The sequence below is a fragment of the Mugil cephalus genome, chromosome 1 (assembly GCF_022458985.1).
Source record: "Mugil cephalus isolate CIBA_MC_2020 chromosome 1, CIBA_Mcephalus_1.1, whole genome shotgun sequence".
NCBI lineage: Eukaryota > Metazoa > Chordata > Actinopteri > Mugiliformes > Mugilidae > Mugil > Mugil cephalus.
This window is the reverse complement of record NC_061770.1, coordinates 18672456-18692979: the sequence shown is the minus strand read 5'-3', so window position 1 is coordinate 18692979 and position 20524 is coordinate 18672456. Positions and strand designations below refer to the sequence as shown.

General features: G+C 41.1%; 1 long non-coding RNA gene across 1 annotated transcript; it reads right to left on the bottom strand.

The window, feature by feature from the left end:
- Positions 1 to 2531: 2531 nt before the first annotated feature.
- LOC125007121 lies at positions 2532 to 10618 on the bottom strand. Its single transcript, XR_007112657.1, has 4 exons — positions 10418 to 10618; positions 8824 to 8880; positions 3076 to 3227; positions 2532 to 3000 (listed from the first exon to the last, which is right to left on the bottom strand). It is a non-coding gene; the product is annotated as an uncharacterized LOC125007121 (long non-coding RNA).
- Between the last annotated feature and the right edge of the window lie 9906 nt (positions 10619 to 20524).

The following is a 20524-nucleotide window of genomic DNA, read 5'->3' as shown; positions in this document are numbered from 1 at the left end:
ACACTTCAACAGAAGACGATGGATACAAGCAGCGTTAAGGTGCATTAATTTGCAAAAAAAAGTAATGCATCATCCACAGAGGATCATTATGCCACTTCCACAGTCACTGCAGTACAGCCAGCAAATCACAGCCAATTAAGAACCCTTTAAACTTACAAGTCAAGCATCACTTGTTGTGCTGTCCATAATGGGGTTTTATGGATATGAAGCAGTTGTGATGGCTGTATCGGCCTCGTGATGAATGGTTAACTTTACAGGAAACGTGGCCTGAGAAAGAATAGTGCTGAAAATTAAACGGACAGATCCTTCAGAGCCCTCAGTTTTTCAGAGATGAAAAAAAAAAAAAAAAACAAGGATGAGAGAAATTGTGGGAGCTGCATGTGTTTGGTCCAAATCTATCATTTCATGAGAGTCACACTTTTAACTTATTCTGAGAGATAAACAATTCAGGCGCGTTCCCCAAATTTTTTGTGTCAGTTTTCTGTTTTCTGCTAACGAGATGTCACTAATACGTACTGGAATGCTGTGTGAATGGACAGTTTGATTGGACACGAAGAACTTAATGATGTATACCAAATGTGGGGGGACAGCTTCTAAGCGCACATTTTTGTAGACAAACATAGCTGTTGACAACATTTTCCACCCAGTTTGCTTTTCTGTCAGGCTGAAAATCTAAAATTAAGTAGGAAATTTTTCCTAGGTACCACATCCGTTAACAACTCATGTCCTATTAGCATTTTGCAGCAATTGGTCAGATTGTAAGGACACATTATGAAAAAAAAAAAAAAAAAAAGCCACTTAGCAAGAGGGAAACGATAATTAAAAAAAAAACAGCGTTTGGAGGGAACAGATCTGTGTACCTGAGTTTCTTTTAACTAATTAAAGAAATCATAAATCATACATTGCATGTTGTCCATTTACATAAATGCATCCTTCTATTGTTATGTGAATTTTCTTGTATTGTTCCTCGGTGCGCATAGCAGCTTATTCGAGCTTAATTTGTGCCACTGTGTCTTCCTGTGAGCAGACCCCAGTCATCTTTAAACGGCTCCATTTAAAATGCAATTTGATTATCTGCCAAATTGCTACCAAGTCTTTCCCTCTGCAGCTTGGGGATGGGGGGTAAAAATTTTAATTAGCATTTGTGCATAAAAGAGAGGTCTTTGTTGCATCGCATTTGAACACGGCATCCCAGAATGACCACCGCTTTCAAAGAGTCATCACCCAAACGATTTCAAACTAATAGATCCAAAGGGAGAGGAGCAGTCCTGGCATAGGCGAGTGCGGGAATCACAGAGGTCTTCAGTGGCACTGAGAGAAAAACCCACAGGGCATGGCATGTTTAAATAATCCAAAACTTTTCTTTAATCATAGTTTAGAAAATTGGCTGGGACCTTCAGCAGGAGACAGCTGCTCTGCCCCACAGCCATTTAATGAGATTCACTGAGGGTTTCCCTTAAAATATTTACGCTGTCCCATGGCACAGCAATATTGTCCTAGAATGGGAAGATAAGAGCCAAGGAGGTGTGTTGAAGTTCTCCTAATCAATTTGCTAATTACTGGAGCAGCAATAGGAGAGGAGAGAGGAGCCCCTTCTGGCAAGCTGTATTCTAATAAATGCTGAAAAATTTATTTACTCCCTTAGCCAAGAGGAATCCTGAAGTGGGATTACAGCAGAGAGCTGATTGAGACGGAGCTCTGCTGTGGTTGAGGTCACAGTCAAAGGAGCAAGGAGAGGTCTCCAAACATAAAAGGATCTCTCAGGACCTGCACCTTTGCATCTGCTCAGGGTGCAGAGATGGCAGACTCTTACGGACTTGGCATGAAAAGACCTGACTGCTATAGCTACATATCAACAAATATTAATGAGACCTCTGCGTCTTGCATAATAAAACAGGTTATTGTGAGAGTTGCAGTATACCCCTTAAAAAAAAATTAAAAAAAAGTAGGTATATAATATATGTATGTATGGAAATACTGAGACAAGACACAGTAAGTTTCAAACTTTGTACTGTAGGAGGCGTGTTGTGGTGGTGGTGGTATCTCGCCTGGAGCAGAGGGCAGAAGGCCCAGACATTACACCAGACGTTAGGGTTGTGAATTTGAAGCTACCTTTGGCACTGGCGGCCCCCACCCTCCCAACCTCTGGCACTAAGGTCAACCCTGGACCTGTCACAGGATACAGCCCACATCTTCTTCAGGGCTGGGGGGCAAAATCTGCTCTACCTTTTAGATGCCACATTATGTATTAGACACTTCCGTCTCTGAGGGCTGTAGCCAGTAGTAAGGTGCTCGGATCAAGAAGGGTCAAAGGTCGGCACGGACTGAAAGCCTGGAGGGCCCATAAGCCGCTGGCAGCAGGGTAGACCCTGGGCTATGAAGGGCCTTCCATAGACAAATCTGAACTCGGCCCAGGGAGCTGCTGTTTTCCATCCTGCTGCAGCGACTCAATCAGGCCAATTTTGTGTATGAAATGGGAGACAGCAATTGGTAAACATCCAAAAAGAGGAATTCCCATCAGAAAGGGAAGAGAGGTTTCTCCCAAACATAATTTATTCAGATTATTTGTTAAATATACAGGAAAACTGCATAGAATTTCTGCCAAATTAAGCTACTTCATTATTACTGAATAAGTTCCAAATTGAAACACTCTGATGCTGATTAAATAATATTCAAAACCACAGAAGCGCAAAAGACCTTTTAAAATATTAAAAAGCCTGTCGGTTTCGTTTAACTTTGGGCTATGTCTGTTTGGAGAATTTGCAAAAAAAACAATTTAATCAGATAGTGATAATGACATTCCCTGGTGACAGGGCTTTTGTGTTTTTACCCAGATGCTAAAAACAAAAAAAAAGGGAAACAAAAACATGGAGTTATTAGTAATAACAGTCTATTTCCACGTTACTCTGTTCATTTCTCCAATCAACTGGTTTCACCAACTCCCACAGTCTCTCCTCCAGCGGTCCCTCCACACGGATCTGAGCGCAATTCCACTGAGATCTGAGGCAAAAACAAAAACATAAAAAAAAAAAAAAAAAAAAAAACCTGTTGCTGTGACATTTTGTTCCCTCTCACCTCAACGCACGCCAGTCACAATGGACCGGTGTGTAGGGGATCTGTGTTCACATCACCATGGTGATGGCTCTCTGTCTCCCAAGGCTCCCTGGAGGGGCTTGGTGGCTGGTGGGAAGGAGGGGGCAGCAATGGGAACAGGTTGCCAACCATGCCTCAACAAAAAAAAAAAAAAGAAAAGAAAAAAAAAAGGCAGTCTTAAGAAGAGAATGGTGAAAAAGATGTGTTCTTACAACCTTCCTTCATGCGTAGCGTTTTTTAAGCCCAGTCAGAGTTGAGGCCACTGGGAGTGCAGCATCTGAACTGTACTGTACATACAGTCCCTGAGAGCAACCGACACCAAAGCAATCAAAAGAGGCTGACATGTCGCTGGGAAAGCGTTTCACTCCTTAACCTTTAAAAGGGCAAAAAATAGAACAAAATGGTGCCGGCTCACGAGCAAAGGTCTGAGAACATCTGTCTCTTGGTAAATCATCTTTACATGACAGAAAGCCACAGAGATGGCATTACACTGAGCGAGACAAAAAGAGACAAAAGGGCACACCCATTCTACACCATCAGCTCCAGTTTCATTTACGTATTTGACTGTTGTTCCCTCAATGGATAATTAAGACAAACAATTCCCAAGAGAGTCATCATAAAGATTCAAATACCCAGGCAGCGTAGAGAGTACCGGAAGTATACTTTTACACCTCTGTAAAGAAGCATTTTGACAAATTCAGATTCTATGTCTGTGCTTTTGTGCTGCGAAAAAAAATGTTTTGATCATGTGACCGGAGAGCCGCCGGAGCCAGTGTCAACTTGGAACCTGTTCCAAAGTTATGATTACATTTAGAAAATTAGATTTTGATTCTGCTTATCGGATCTTAGACAAACTTTACTCAGAGCATGTGTTAGTTTGAGATGGTTATATGTGTAAAAAATGGCAAAATAAACAGCGTACAGCCAACGCCTACTGAGTATCTATCAGGAACTGGCAATGAGTCTGCCAAAGCTAGCTCAGTGTTTCCACTGGTAACATGGAAACATGGAAACGGTTGGACGCTACAGTACTGTTTGGCTAACATCAGCCTACTTCTCAGTAGCGACATTTATCATAACAAAATTACCTAAAACTAACTTAAACTAACTGAAACTGAAGCTAATCCACTTTTTTTCCCCTGGTCTTCCTGTATTTACTGATACATTTCACCATGTTCTCGCCCCTCAGGGTACAGTGACGTCAGTGCATACCCTCTGTTGTGATATACAACAGTATGTATATCCTGTGACTGTTACCACAGAATTACATATCATGTAATTGTTATTACTCATTATTTATGTATCATCTCTCAAGCATCTCAAGGTATAATGCTTGTTTTGTCCAACTAATGGTAAAAACCTAGCCTGGCAAGCTCAGACTGTGTGCAAATTAGGTTTTTGTGGGGGGGAAGTTGGAGTAGCTCAGTTGGAAACCAATTATGTCCCAACAACCAATCAGATGTGGTTGATCATTATGCAGTGATAGACATAAGAGTAACAGCGACATAGTCATATGTCATCTGAGCACACTTCAGTGGAATTTATTCACAACAAAATGGCTCTGATTGATTGTAAGACTACACAATGACGTGCATAGGTATTATTTTTTTGTTCGTTTATGCTGAAACATGCCCCATAAGACTCGTACTCTGATAAAAATTGAGTCTGGCAACGGCAGGCTGGGACAAACCTCAAAACTATTTAAATTCAATCATGACTATCAAAGGAAATTAAAGGGAAAAGCGTTTCTATTAAAAATGACAATTATTGAAACAGTAGCTAATAAGGGTGAAATGTGTAGCATGCAACCCCTCAAAGAATCTAAATTATGAATATTTAACAGACGAAATCAAGAAGCAAAACTGATAGAATCCAACCCAAATGATACTACAGCATTTAATTAAACTAAAATCTGTTAAGTATAATTATGTTGTTGGTTCACATTGTGTGGGCATTAATGGATAAAAAATGCAATACTCGTCTTGTGTGTTTCTGAAAAGGTTAAATATGTCACGAAATGTTTAGCGATACATTACTTTACCAGAAATAAAAACACGCACGCCTACTTTTAAAGAAGAGCACGCAAAAGAAGTTACATAGCAGTTCTACAAAGAGGAAAGCTCAGGTCGGTCTTAATGATCTAATAATCAGCTTTGCAGTGGTAAAGTGGAGCAACTAACTCCAGTGTGACCTAATGAGCTGGGTAGCACCACTTAACTTCCACCCAACTCGGACTGTGGGAAGAAAATAATTGAATCCGGTACCTGTTTCATGTCAAAGACCTGCGCTTGGACGGCATTGTGTATTATGACGCAGATTGTCTGATACCAGCTTTGCAGCATTTCTTGATGCCTTTGTTTGATTGTGTGTGGCTATTCTGGTCAGTGATTGTGATGCATAATTCACTGTTTCATAAACACAAATATTTAGCGCGCTTCCATATTATATTGATGTTTTTTCGTTTTTGTTTTTTAAATTAAATCGCTGCCTAATGTCACTAAGTTTTCTTTATCTGGTTGGTCAAACAGAGATCTTTATCGGAATCATCCTTATTGTTGATATGGTCGGAATAATAAGAATGAACTTGAGTCAGGAATCAAAAAATACAAAACAAAATGCATATAAATACGATGCATATAAAGATGATACGAGTGTAAAAATAAAAACAAGTGAATGTAAGACCATTTAGTTTCATCCACTTACAATTAAAAGAACTAAAACTAGGAATCTATGACGGGCCGCAGTACACTGGAATAAGACGTATAAAACACTTTTCATTTTGCTTTTTTTATTATTTAGAATGAAATTGGAAATGAAACTCAATTTTGAATCAGAATGCAACACTATACCTGAAATACATTGAATTCCACTGGCTAAATGCATATTTAGAGGAGCTAGCCAACTGTATTATTTATATAAGACAGACCTTCCCGTCGCATATTCAGTAAAATACAAAAGTTTATCTTCCTAGACATCAAATGTGGTGTGTTTTATTATGTGATATGCATGTATATTATCATATTGTAAGTGTACATATCATTTCATGTTCTTGTAATGTATATGCAATGGTTAAAACCAGGCTCATATCTGCAGAGCTTGTTACTGTAGCATTTTTGCTATTGTACAAGTAAAAAAAAAAAAAAAAACACTCACTGTGCTAATTACTGTAAGTATAAAAATCACCTTCTGGTCTGGTTTAACTGTGAACTATGATTAATGTGCCAGACATGTCTCACATCTGACTTGATTAATGAACAGGAATGCTTTAATATCACTAACGCCGTATAATGTGGAGGGTGACATAATACCGGACTGTAAACTTAGTACAGTGTATAAATAAATACTGAATTGGATTTCCATTAAAGCAACATGGTTGAACAACCATGACAAGTGGCTGGCAATTTGTTAAATGAGTTAATTGGTCACCAGTTCATCCAATTCCTCTTAATGCTTGTTTCTGGACCACGCCCAAGGAACAGTGAGTTAGTTGCGCGTGCACTGCAGACAACAGTTAGTGCAAATACCAAACCGAATGTTTTGTGGCGAAAAAGGTGCCGAAGCTGTGCGAGCTATATTTTTAATCAGCCCGTGTACCGTCACCTTTCCATTCCCCCGTTCTTCTAAATTGTTGCACCCTCTTATGGTCAAATATTGAGTCTGATGCAGAACTGTTTACTCATTAAATGCCAGGTGGCGCAGGCACTGAAAAGCTACAGGCTTGGGGGGAAAGGGCCCAACCTTTATGCACTGTCTGAACGTCCTCATTTTCTCCTTGAACATCTATCCTTAACTATGCTCCTCTGGTCCCCTCCCTGTCCCAAAGTGGCCAGCTGGGGACGGTTCGCATGTGCTGACGTCCCTGCTAACCTTGGCCAGTGTAAGGATTACCGTGCATTTACACTCAATGCTCCTGCTTTCCTTAAGACTTATTAAGAATGATAATGAGATCTGAAAGGGGAAGCTTGTCCTTTACTAAACTCTGCAAATGCGCTTCTTTCAGCCTTTCTCGCTCCCTCTCTTGCCTTATCCCTCTCTCTGTACTTCCTCTCCACCATTTCTGCAGTGTCTCCCTCTTCCTTGGCCCGTGCCTCCCTTTCTCTCTTTCTCTCTCCGCCGTATTGAAAGGACCCAGGACAAATTACCAAAAAGGCCATTTTCATCTATGAACTGCAGGATTTAATCGATACTTATTTCATGCCTTCAAAATCAACCCTATATTACTGTTGTCTGCGTGATTTGTTTATTTTGCTTTGGAATATTCCTTCAGTCGGAGGAGGGGGGTGAGGGGGGTGGGGGGGTGGAGGGGGGGATGCACGGGATGCAATTCACCTTGAACCTCCATTATATTGGATTTCTCTACTGGCTGATCAAGCATGCAAAAAGGACATTTCCTCAGCACTAAAATAAAAACAATAATGATGATTAAAAAAACATGTGCGCTATTTGTGCCGGTATAACCGCGTGCATTGAAGGCAGTATATTTTTACAAGGAAAAACACTATGGTTGCGGTAGTGCGAATTTGTATACAAAATCATTACAAGGGGGGCAATTGATAAAGCTTATGTGCCGGGGAAACAAAAGTAATAGCTCCCGAAGCCTGTCAAATGCCGTCTGGGATTACTGGCGCTTATTTGACATCAAAGACCTGAGGTCCACAGCCAAGGTCAAACAGAGGAGGAATACACATGGGTTTAATTCTACACACCCCTTGACAGATGCAGATGGGTACTTATGAGACATGAGGCATTTCACTGACTGATAGGGCTGCAAGCAATAAGAATGTTGGCTGCATCGCGCACTGATTAACCAATGAGATTCTGCAACCAATGCAGTGAACCGGGGGGCACAGCGCTACAGGCAACGTTTCAAGTCCATTTCAGAGAGACGGAGAGAAACCCAAACCAAATTGCAATTAAAACAGCACAAATGGACCATAATCACCTCTGCTTTTTCAGCTCATGAGATTTACACAGCTTTGCTATCGTGAAAATGAAAGGCTGTGGCAGGAGGAAGGCGGCGAGAGCAAGGCGATAGAGAAGTTCAGCATGAAGGGCAGCGTGTTTGACAGATGGATATTACAGTGTCTCATCAATGCCGAAGAGAGATGAGAACCTGCACCTCCAGTCTTGACAGTGAAGGCTGGCCGGTGTCCAGCCAGAGATGGACCTCTGGACAGCAGACACATGCCGTCACATTCCAGAGCTACGCTGAGGGAGCACACAGGACGGAGAGCTGGAAACTTATCACCTCTTCGGACAAGGCCGTACAAAAAGTGCATGTACAATACCCCCGCAGAGCACTAAGCAGCACCCTGTACTGTCACCTGCTGTTGGTTATTATTTTTGTTGACCTCATAAAAAATAAGCCACGTCCCTAACGTAAACTTACCTTTACACCGGCTAACGTTCGCTATTCAACACACATTAAATGCAGGCGGATTTCATGTCTAAACGTGCGTTTTTTTTTTTTAAGCTCGCCTGTATAAGCGCCAAGTGTGTGCTTGCTTTGCATGCATGAATACATCTGCAACAGTTAGGGCTGCACAGCTGCTGCATCATGAGGGCATTATGGAAAATACCTCAAAAGCACACACTGTGCGCATAATGCACCTTCACACAAGATACAATCGTTTAATCTACAACTGATTTGTCAGATGGGGGGAAAAAAAAACACAAAAAGGAGCATCAAAACTGAAAAAGCTGAAGAAAAAAAAAAACTTTCATGTTTACCTTGTGTTGTACTAGCAGTGGCATTTTTAATATAGAAGATGGCTTTCCTTGAATGATCTGTTTAACCAAAGACAGGGGGGGAGAGGGAAAAAAAGGATAATTAATTACTTTTGTGAGCTATTGCACGGGAGAGACAATAAACCTGCCTGGTCGCCATGGATATGACATATTTGCTCTGAAAACAACACAATAATTAGCAAAGGAGAAAGATCCTGCGAGAATATGAGAACTCCGGGTTTAAAGTGCCAGTGATCTATTCCTGTCCTCGTCTTCATCCCTGAGAATAATCACAAACACAGTGGCAGGCGCACAGCGCAGACATTTATGAATGCACAGGAGAACAAACAGTGACCCTTTGCAAAAGCGTGTCAAATTAAATCTCACATCACGGTGGTGTTTTGTAGAGATCACAACTAACCAAATACAAACAATGAATATAGTGGGGTAGTTTATAATGTTTGTTTGTTTTTTACCCGGTTGTTTGGTCTGCAGTAGGTGGAAGTCACACAACCTACCTCAGAGTAACCGAGAGCAGGAACTGCATTATATTTACTTTAGCAAATACAGATTGTGTGTGTGTGTGTGTGTGCGTGTGAGAGAGAGAGAGGACTGTAACCTGCAATAGCTTTAGATCAAATAGTTTAATAATAATTAACAATTTGTAGACATTTCGGTGATGCATTTAGGGGGTTTCTGTTTTTTCTACTGTAACTTACTACATCCCAAATCATCACCACTGTATTTATGCAAGATCATGAAAACAAAAACAAAAAATGATATTCAAAACTCATTTACAATTTTCAACAGCACAACTTCCGCAATTCAGGCTTTGCATATTGATTGCATTTATAGTAGTTCCCCTATTTACAGTAAATGATACTATATGAACGCTACTACCTGTTTAATGGCAACCAAAGAAGTTTCACTAAGTTTTTCTCGACTAAAACCGGGACTTTCGGCGCTTGAGTCGCACCCAAAAAGTCGCTCGTTTGTGACGTTTTTTTTTTTAAATCGTAATTTTTTTGGGCAGTTTTTTGGAGAAGTGTCACCTGGATGGAAGCAACAGAACATATCGCGGAGTCCGGGCAGCTGACTAAATAATAAAAACGTCCACGCTGTGTGTTTTTAAAACAATATATAAAGAGGGGATGGGAGAGCTCGCTTTTGGACTGTGCAGAAAAGTACAAACTGTTTGGATAGAGAGTGGAAAGAAAAGTTGCACCTATCTGGCTCAACTTCGCGGTTTCAGTTCTTCCGGTTTGAATTTGTGGGAATAAATAAAGTTTAAGGGAAAGCCCGGTGCTCTCCCCGGTGTTTTTAAAGGTACGCTATAGGTTGACTCAGACTGTAGGAGACCTGCTGCTGCTGCTGCTATCGGCGCTGCCGCTGCACCGAGGCTGGGAGTCAAGCCGCGTTCCCCGACAAGTCCTCCCATCAACTCCCCGTCCTTCAGTATCGCCGCTAAAAATCTCAAATACTCCCCGATAATGCCATTTGTCGCTGACACTTTGATGCCCGTGTCTGCGCAGACTGACATGTTTTGGAAATGCAATGAGCGTGTGCAGTAGTTGAGAGGGAAAAAGAAAACTCTTACCTGTGGTACTTCGCTGTCTTTTCGCTGACTTCCAGCTAAAAGGAGGTGTGTGTGTTTACGCTGGACGGCGTGAGGGCTTTCATTATTAAAGTTCCCATATTTTTTTCAGTTTTTTCGGGGTTTTTTATTGTAGCATTTTCTAATTTCTTACGGGGCGAGTCGCCCGGAAGATCTGCCCTGGAGACCGGCTCCAAGTGGGAAGAGGAGTCCTTAATTGAATTTCTCGGTTAGCAGGTGCTGCTCGGAAAACCTGAAACGGAGTTTCGGTGGTCCCTCCATCTCATAACCTGTCGAAACTGTCTATTTGCTTGTGTTTTTCATTTAAAAACTGTACAGTTGGTGCAGGCAGTTTAACAAAGCAAAACTTTAAAAAATAAAATGTCATGTCACCTTTAATCCCTAGCACCGAGCCTAAATTAACGTTACTTTAGGCTAGGTGCTAGGGATTAAAAGTACTCAATATTGTCCCTTTTCCCAATGTATTGTAGCGGTCACAAATGTGCACATTGTCTGTCAGAAAATGGTACTAATTTATGTTTCATCACATTTTCCAAGCAAGTTGTGGTAGCTAACATGTTAGCTTGGCGAGCAGGCTCAGTTACCTTACAGCGACTTAGCTAGCAGGCGCCAAAAACAAGTTATTCTTTCTTATTGTCTACTCTATGACGTTTATAATTTCCAAACAATCTGCTATAGCTTGCAAGTTCAATAAAATAAAAGTCTGTATATTTGACTAGCTAAAATATTTAATTGCATTTCAGGTTAGACTGGCAAAGCTCCGCCCCTTCTCAGGTAGTATAGGGGTGAGGCTTGTAAGTGCTGTTGTCCCACATTAAAGGCAGAAAAATGTTGCTCAAGTAAACCCAGAGGAACTAGTTTAGTGTTTAAAAGAAATCAAACCAAAGACACTTCACAAAAATCAAAATCCATTCATTCAATAGTTTACCAAAGCTAGTAGAAAAGAGGATACCACTACAGGAAATGGGAGATAACTTCTTGTGCTTTGTGGGTGGCAAAAGCAATGAACCAGTTTATTTTTATTTTAGCATAGCAAATGCATACACATTTTGCAACACAGGGGGAAAAAAAGCAGCAACTAAATAAAAGAAAATGAATCAGCATAAAATAAAAATAAGTTTGATCTTCAATAGTCTCAGCAAATGTAGCTTTCCTTTTAGTTTAGCCTCGCAACATTCATTAGATGGAGGAGGAAATTCAAAGGCGAAAAAAAGACTATATTTTACTTGCACTCAGTTTCAAACATTTGCTTATTTAAACACTTGGTAGATAAAGAGCTACAGTTAGTTCCAGTGAGTCGAGTTTCTGGACACCCGCATAATCCAATATTCATGCTTCTTTCAGCTTTGTTTTGTTCTCAATCAAATCTCGAGGGAAATGCTTACTTTTTAGTAGCTAAATGCTCCATTTGGTACACAGGTTCTCACTAACATTGTCTGGTGCTGGGCAGATCGGAGCTTTTTTACCTGAAAAGGGCTGTTCATAGGGTCTGAAAAGAGGGTTATTATAACTGAGGAATTTAGATAGATAGATAGATTGCACTTATGTAGGAAGTATGAGTGGGTTCAGTTTGAAGCATTGTCTATAGTCCATTTAAAGTTTACCTCACCATTGGTTGAACACTAATGTCACCTTCTCCTGTTTGTTTTCCTTCTCCCTTGTCTTTTCTACCACCTAACGCACATCAATAATTTACTGTAAAATATTCTGAGCATGAGACTCCTTGAAGGTTTTCCAGGAGCAAAGCCCACGGGAATAGTGGGGCTGTGATAATGTATTTTAAACTTGAACTTTCCTTATCTAAATTCTGCAGTCTTGTGAACTATTGACAAACAGATTATTGCCAATTAGCAGTTTTGGGATGTGTCCTCTTGTACATAATAAAGAATCGAGAGGGTCGATAGCAAAGTCAACTAACAAGGTAGGTAGTGCTTTAATCTCTTCATTCCTTGTAAGGTTTAGGATTCAAGGATCGTGACCTATACTGCTTGGTTTGTCTCGGATACATTTAGGATATTGGTTAATTGATTCTTCGCGCATTGACCATATTAACGGTCTTGTTCTCGTTTTAGATTGCCATAATATATTTGAACTTTGTGCAGCAGCTAAACCCAAAAATGAGCAAATCGCGGTAAAGTTCTTGCTTTTTTATATGGATTCGATCTTCCACAGGGGTTTTGACAAGCCCCTGTTCAATTTAAACTAATTAATCTTAAAAATGCACCTTTGTAATATTGTTCTGAACTTTTTATAGTTCATTGGCTATTGTCCCTGACTCTATGTTGATGTATTGTGTGCATATTTAAAGCTGACAAGGCCTTGTAGTGCACGTCTTCCACCAGGTCTCCTACCACTTAAAACATCAAAATGATGACTCAAAAGCATGCATGTACTATGGTCAATGATTTTTTTTTTTTTAAAGCACCATATGAGGCATAAATCTACTCATTATTATATACATTTTATGTCCCACACCCAGGTATGTGTTATATATAGTACGTTCTTAAAAAAGCCCCCCACGGCCACTGCACCGGTCCAAGCATCCCATCCATCAGTGGGTTCCTCCTGATGTTGCAATACTGTGATACAGAATAATAAAGAAGTGAGAAAGACCAGAAAATCAATAGATTATTCTGCAGATCACTTGATTCAGTAATGATCCAGTCCATTTATCGCCAGCCCTTTATTCATAAGGCCTGCTCTCAAGGGCGTACCCACCCCACCTCTGCCCTGCTGACTCCTTTTGCCACTGGTATAACTAATTATAAAACATTAAAAACCAATCACAAGGCAGTGCAAGGTTAGGCAAGACATGCAAGTAACTCCATAAATTTTTTTTAAAAATGTTGTAAACAGCAAAAGATAAATCAATATTTGGTGTGACAGCGCCAAATCTCTTAGGTGTGCTTGCACATGGTGTTTGGCATCCAGGAGAACAGCTCTGTGGATTTAGTCTCAGTGTCAGTGTCTTCTGTCTCTTTATGTAATCCCAGACTGACTTGAGGTTGATCTGTAGGTGTCTTGCCATCTGCTGTAGGACTCCTTGTTGTTCTTGTGACTGAAGATGTTCTTCTTAACGACTCCGACGGTAAGTCTGAGGTCACTGCTGGGCTATTGGGGCAAATCAAACACCTCCCTGATAGTATTTTGCCAGGGATAAGAATCTAAGTGTCCAACAAGTGCCTAAAACTTTAACGCCAAATACTGGGAAATACTTAAAGTCTAAATTGAAGAGCTGTGTTATTGTGTCAACAGACAAGAGTGGAAGAGGAAACTAGCAGACCATCAAAAAAAAAAAAAAATCTCACTTCTCAATTTTTGTCACACAACTTTGGGTTTTTAGAAAAATGTTCTTTTTCTCAGTAGGGTGGAAGTTGAACTCTGAAAAACACATCCCATTTGAACCACATTATCTGATCGTGTAATACACAGTTTTATCAGTTTATCCTCTTTTAAAATGCCATGACAAACACCTGTGATTCATAGATAAGTCTTTCAAGGAAAATGTGCACACTAACAAATTAAATAAATCCATACGTTTTTGTATTTTTTATTTTTTTGTATGCTGATTTGCAAAATGACCGGCAGTCTGCACAAACTACCAGCTTTCCAACACTTAATTGAATAAAACTCAAACAGAAGAAAACAACAGGAACTGTGAAAATCTTTTTTGTTTATGCTGAAAGTGAGGCATATTATGTTCCACAATAACACAGTCAAGAGTGGGTGTAACGTGTCATTGTTTAGTGGAACAGCACTGGATGCCATTTATTTTCTCTTTTTTCTAATGCGTATAAACCGCGGCATCGGATGCAGGAACGCGACCACTATATGCAGAGTGCCATGCGAGCGTCGTGAATACATTTTTGGTGGCAGATTGATCAATGAGGAAGACACATGCCCTCCGCAAGCCGCAAACTGTCCACTGGAAGGAGCCTGATCAAGGTCGACTTATTTTCAGTCACATTGCATGAGGGGGCCAATGAACTGGCATTCGCCTTAATTAAATAAAGACATGTACAAATGTCCTTTAGCAGGTGGCTGTCTTATGGAAGTTAACGGCGGTGGCAGCTGCCTATGTATGGTAAACAGGGAGCATTTTTGAAAAGTGATGGTGGCTGGTGAGGGAGGAGGAGGAGGAGGGGGTAAGATTGGACAGCTGTCGCCGTACCCACCTCTCTGTGCTGACTTAGAGCTAATGCTCGATCAAGCCTTTGTATATATTTTTCCAGTACATTTCAACACTGTGTACACCTAGTGTTTGAGGCCGCACAGACACACATTTGGCGTGACAGATGTACGGAGCACATGAGCAGCAGAGGGCAAGAGCAGAAATGTCTCAGCCAGTAAATTACTCTTTCTGTCAAACTTCAGGGGTTGGCACGGAAACCTTGTGACCTCAAAATGGCATCCGGTTCGGTCTTCTATCTCTTACAGAAACATGCTGATTGAAATGTTTAAGAGTCCCCGTGATGATGATGAAGATGCTGATTTGTCTTTCCATGTATGAGAAATATAATTTCTCCAACTGAGCTATTTACATGTTTAGGCAGCAAACAATACGAGGTAGGTGGCTACTTCCTCAATCACTTCCAACAGGAAATTAAGGTGCGGGTCCTCCATGAAAACTGCAGTATCACAGCAATCTTAACTTTTCTCAAAACAAACCGTATATTCTCAAGTAAGAGTATGAAATTAAGGTCTGCCTTCAGAGCTCATTGTGTGAAATGATATCACGCCTAAACTGAAAAAAACAAATCTTCAACTGGTGCCGGTCACCGCACCATATGGCGATGATAAGATGCCCAGGTAAAATCTAATTTTAATAAATTCCTAATCAGCTTGGAGGGATACTGAAACAGCACAGTTAATGGAAATGTGTGGAGTCAGCAAGGTCTTTCACAGCTGCGTTTTTAATAAGATTTGAGAGGCATTACAACAACATTGCAGTCAATGTCATGTTGAGCTGCTCCCTCTGTCTGTAACTCCAGCAGAGGGAGAAAAGAACAGACAAATAAGGGAGGCGAGGGGAGGAAAACATGGTCATCTGTTTCAAAAGAGCTGAAATCTGATCTCTGGGGGGAGAGGCATAGTCGGAGGTACTGTATGGTACATATCATCTCCCCGCGATCATTCATGCTTTCTAATTACAGAAGGTGAGGAGGGCCGTAATTTTATCGTATTTGTTTTGCATCACTGCAAAAATAGAAAATGAGGGCTTGCCAAGTTGCACCAATTTACTTCATTTCGACCTTGATTAAAAGAAAATTAATTGCCACATCTCTCATTATGTTGCAGGCAGCGTTTGATGACGCAAATGGAAAAACTCAAAAATAAGACGCGGAGGCTCAAGAGGGACCGCGGGGCTGGACCTGGGTGCTCAGGAGACGGCGCGCTCCTCTAATGATGAAAATAAACAGGCCTTCCCCACAAAGCGATCTCGAGAAAACGTCAAAGATGTCACAGTTCTTTAATTTCCAGATAATGGATGTTTCATGATGCTTGGATATTTCGTTTGCGCACTAATTCTCCCCGTTTCTGCCGCGACCGGTTTACACTCATTGGAAAATGATTACTTTTAAAATCTTGATTATGAGCCGGCAAAATAAATCATTTCATGCAATTGTTGGGGACGTTTGCTCCTTGCAAATGATGACAAACCAAACCAAATTTAAGTCCTGTTTACATCCCTCAGGCCCCCGGGGCTCCTCCTCTCCTCAAGACACCATATGTCTCAGTGGATCAACTTCAGAGGTTTTCACTAACCATGGTGTATGATTACATGAGAATTTCTCTCAGAGAAGGCCTCCAGGAGGAGTAAAATGTTAAATGCTATTTTTGAAATGAAATTCTGCTTCATGTGGCTGCACCTGTTTCCCTGGGAGAGTAAACAGAGCAGACGCCTGATAGAGAAGGCCTACCCCACACCTAATTCTAAAATATTTATTAGCTTTTGACACTCTTTAAAGACACAGTCTGGGACAAAGGGTACCCTGTTCCTCTTGCACTCGTTTGGCTATACTTATTCCACTCCCCTCCTTGCTGTGCTGCTTCAGCTGTTTATCCGTGACTACGGTGACAGAGACATTAAGTGAAACTAGCTCTAGTACCCACTGGTGCTGACCTCACACAGGTCGACCTGACATCTTTCCACTGTTGGGTCCAATCAACGGGGCTGAAATTAGTGTTTTGTTGTTTGTTGTGAACCTGCGCGCGTGAATTTTTCATGCGCGGCGGAGTCGTCGTAGGCGGGCGCCAGCGTTTAGGCCCGAGCCCTCCTCCCAGCTCGCAAGCGGACAAGGAGGGGAGGAGGGTGCATTATTTGGCGTGCCTCGTCGAGCAGTCGTGAAGGCAATGGGGACATTTGAATAATTGATTGAAATAATGTAAAGTAATCTGGCCAGCTTTCATTCTTGGCTCACCTGCTCCTAATTCTGAGGCCGCTCTCAGTTGACAGGGGACGGGGAGGGACATTTAAGGACATGGGAGTAACATGGAGGAGGACATTTTACCCACCATTACCCATGGTCTCTTATTTCTCTTTGCAGGGATGTTGTTGTAAATAAAATGGTGTGTCGGAAAGTACCCCTCAATAAAAAAAAGAAAGAGAAAGAAAAGATGCTATTTATATTAAAGTTAATAACATTTTTCTGCTACTTCCTGTTACATAAACAAATATTTTCCAGCATGTTCACCTTTCAGAAGTAAAAATATCTTCTTGTTGTACAGTGAGCTTGAATGTAAACCGATAAGGGGAAATGTAACTGATAACCTTAAGGGAGTTTGAGCTCTACATTAACCTCCTGAGAGCCTGCGTCCTCATATGGGGACATTGAGTTTTAGGTTTTATTGCAGCTTATTCTACTTCATTTAAACCCGTTGTCCTAGCTAGAGGACACTATAATTTGCCATCTAGTGGTAGCATAGGGCCAATACACTAGTCGGTAAAAACATGATAGCGGGCATTTCGTCGGATTCATTCTACAGACGATCACAGGACAAAAGTGGACGAGGAACAAAACCCCATCAAATTCTATTGTCAAAACTTATTGATGTTTCTAGTTTGATACGATGCGCAAATTTAACAAATCTTATCAGTAGCAACGAGCTACAACCTCGCAAATTAGCAAGTACTCGTTTGAGGACATTGGGACTTAATTGTTCGCAGTTCTGTCTTTGCACAGCCAAGTATTGGAATAGACAGTTTTATATTTTATCATGTATCAGTGACTTTATTATAATATAAATAATGAAATAATCCCAGTGTCCACATATGAGGACATTGTTTTTTTGGTTTGTTTTTAAACTACTTCTTGAAAGAAACTTGAAAGATGATGCTTAGATTTTATACTTCTTACATCCTACTGATCCCAAATACCTCTGAGAAATTTAGAATGCATACCAAATAAAAGCTCAGGTCTCAGGAGGTTAACAGTCACGCATGACCAGGCATCTTTGTTTAGACTAAATTTGAGCTCAGACTCTGTAACATTGTTTGTCTCATACTCTGGTAAAGTTGTATGATTGACCATAATTATTCCCTCGGGACCTCCTTGCATTGAATAGACGGTGTGACATATGATTCGAATATTTTAAGCTTGGGGGGGGGGGGGGACCATAAGTTATTTCCCGTAGTTCCAGGTGGTATTAACACATGCGTAGACTTTACTCCACTTGTCTTTCCTGAAATCCTGAAACTGTTAAGACAATTTAGCAAAATGTTTGAGAATTACCACTTAAAACGATGGCTCTGAGTGTGAAACTGTTTGGAGGAGCTCCTCATTGCGCATGTCACCCTATTCCGCACCTGAATCAGGTGTTTGACTCCCTCTTTACACCTTGAGCAGTTGTAGCGGGAGCCGTGGCGATAGTCAATAGGTGCTTCCTTAACTCGGGAGGTGTTGAAAAGTCCTTCACCGTTTCCCTGGCAAGCTCCGCGGTCCTCCTGCGACTGCATTTATTGAAGCGCCATAGAGACAAGCCGCGTTCTTTTCAGAGTGTCACGCTGAGCAGCACTATATCACCTGATATGGTGTTTATCCTTGAAAGCTTCGCTGAATACCTCAAACTCCCCTGGCAGGAACAGAACTTGACATGTCTGTCCTCACCGCAGCTGCTATTGTGTGCACAAACTGGTCTCGTTTAACACTCTGTCATAATTTAGGGAGGGTGTAACAAAAGGGGATTTAAAAACAAAACAACTTATCATACGGGGCCTTCCGCGCGGCAAGGCGGTTGGCAGTTTGTCCTCTCCTCCTCACTTATGGCGCCCACTGAAAGTGTTCAGTTTTAGGACACAGGGGTCACACCTGTTGTGGAACTTGATAGAAGGCTTATTTATAAACTTTCTGAGCTCTAAATTCCTCCTTCGGAAAAAAACGCTGACACACAAAGCGCGAGGGGGGTCAGCTGAAATGCTTGTTTGAGATCATGGAAGCAACTGGAAAATACTGTAAGTCTTAAATGAGTAAAATTAACATGCTATAAACAGAGGACGTGTGTGAGGGGGTGGAGGGGGGTGTGGGGTGTTTGAGTGCAAGGACAATCACAGAAAAGTAATTTCTTTCTATATATATACATATATATGTATGTATATATATATATATATATATATATAGGGGTAATTTATACACATTTTACACTTTTTTCTGCAAACTCAAAACATATAACGTCTTCGGTCCCTCTGAGGCGTGTGTGCGTTCTCTGGCAGCGTCTCTCTTGAAGTCGCTACTGTCGTGAAAACACCCTTTAAATCACGTCACATTGTGTATTCTGACTGACCTTCACCGTGTCTTTGCGGTAATTTGAAAACTAAACACCGCACAAGGACGCCCCCCCCCCATTAAACGGCGTACTTTTTGCTCCCTAAAAAAGGCAAAAGTCACAATCAGGTCCGGAGGGGAGCGACTTAATATATTGCCTAAATTTAGGCACTGAGTTATAGCCCAAAGAGTTGGGGGTGGGGGTTATCTGGGTGGGCTCATGTGACGTATGAAAAGATCCGGAAATGCTGAGTGGATTTTGAGTGTTAGAGGGAACACATAAATGCAGTGGGGGAGAGCTCTGAAGTGACTGATAGCGTGACAGGTGTCGCTTGGCAAGTGTCTGATTGGATTCTGTTACTTTTCTGTGCCTTTTTTTTTTCTTTTCTTTTTTTTTTTACTTTTAAATGAAATGTGCAAAGCATTTGACACTATATATTAATCAGGGTGTTTGTTTTGACCCGAGTCTAACCAAATATCTCAGGAGGTCTTGGCTAAACTATAAGGATTAAAAATAAAACTACTACTGCACTGCGAGATGTGCCGCAATCGAGAATAATTTGCAGAAATCCGATTTAGGTTCTTCAGGTTCAGGAAGACACTAATAGAAGTATCATCATATTCTGCTGAGCCCCTCGCTCTGTCACTCTCGCTGTGCCATGTAATGTAATGTTGTTCCCTTAACATTTAGCAGGGTTCAAGTCATTCTGCACTGGTCAGGAAGTTGTAAGGACCAGATTGCGCACAAGTAAGCAGATACTCCGCACTTTATTATAGACATCTGGGTATAATATTAGTCATCTCTGCCAATACCAGCCAACCTAACAGGCAAACCATGTGACAAGGAGCAATACCAGACAAATCGATGGCACAAAACAGATTGCATTGCAGAGATTCCCTTTGCTGACAGGCCGCGGGGTAGTTTGGGCTTTTAAAAAATAGCGACATCTTTTAAGGTGACCCCTGGAGTGCTTCTTATAAAATTACAAGAGACAGAAATCCATTTGCAACTGCGCTATAACACTGAGATTACATTGTTACTTTAGAGCCTCGGCGCAAATTAATTTGAGGTTCATTTCATGTATTATATAAATGGATGGTGGTGGGAAAATTAAATCCCAGTATTGCACATTTCTATATATTGTTTTATTTCTGCAGAGGGTGTTTTGGATCACTGTGCTTGCTGCCATTCAATTGGGCAGCGGGGCAAGGTTCCAGCACGATTTAACTCCTTAATGGTCTTGGCTGTCAAGAGGGAAGAAGGACAAAGACAATGCCTCATGCATTCTTCAAGTAAATAAAAGTAGGATTGGACATTTGTAGATAC